This window comes from Anoplophora glabripennis, unplaced genomic scaffold (assembly GCF_000390285.2).
Source record: "Anoplophora glabripennis isolate ALB-LARVAE unplaced genomic scaffold, Agla_2.0 scaffold127, whole genome shotgun sequence".
Taxonomy (NCBI): Eukaryota; Metazoa; Arthropoda; class Insecta; order Coleoptera; family Cerambycidae; genus Anoplophora; species Anoplophora glabripennis.
Window position 1 is genome coordinate 444,274 of NW_019416291.1, and position 859 is coordinate 445,132.

The following is an 859-nucleotide window of genomic DNA, read 5'->3' on the forward strand; positions in this document are numbered from 1 at the left end:
TTATTTTTGTTGCGTACATTTAAAACATGCTTATTTTCCCATACGATTAAATGTTGTTCAATGTAAATTCATTTTTCCGTTACTTTTAGTACAAATATGTTTTGTTTTCTTTGCATTGTTTATATTCCAGCAGATTTTAATTAAATATATTTTTGCTCCTTTTCTTGTAGTTTTATTTAAATTATTTATTTTAATAAATGTTCTTCCAGTAATCGAGAACTACTATGAAATAATAGAATTAATAGTAGGCAATGACATTGCTATAGCTATAGTATAATGATAGTTTCAATCGAGGAGTTTTCTTTAGTCACTCTTTTGTTCTGGAAATGTTTTTAAAATATTAATTATAGATTTTGAAGAAACCATTAACTTTTTCCTATTTATTGTCTATTTATTACACATGAAAGCTTAAATAATCGAGCACTTCTGATTTTATTCAATTAAAAAGTGTAATTTTTATGGTTTCCTTATATTATGATAGATTTTAAACCTAAACTCGGTACGCCACTGTACCAGGGACCATTGTGTTTACTTATGTATCATTTGTTTATCAACATACAATAGGTTGAGGTTACATGTTTACATTGTGTACTGAAATAGGGAATGCGGCCTCCCCTTTACTTATTACTCTGAGGATATACATTGTCCCTCCTATACCTCCCTCTCTCTCTGCTACACTCTCGGCCACTAAGACGCTGCCTCCTGTAGTATATGCTCTAAGGGCTGTTCTATTAATGAATAATCAACAGATTGTACGAAGGCTGTCCAGGCCTACACGAGATGAGGCAGGATAAAGAGGGATAATCTCCCTCGATCCCAAATCATTGAGGCCAATTTCTAGCCATAGAATAATGGCGCG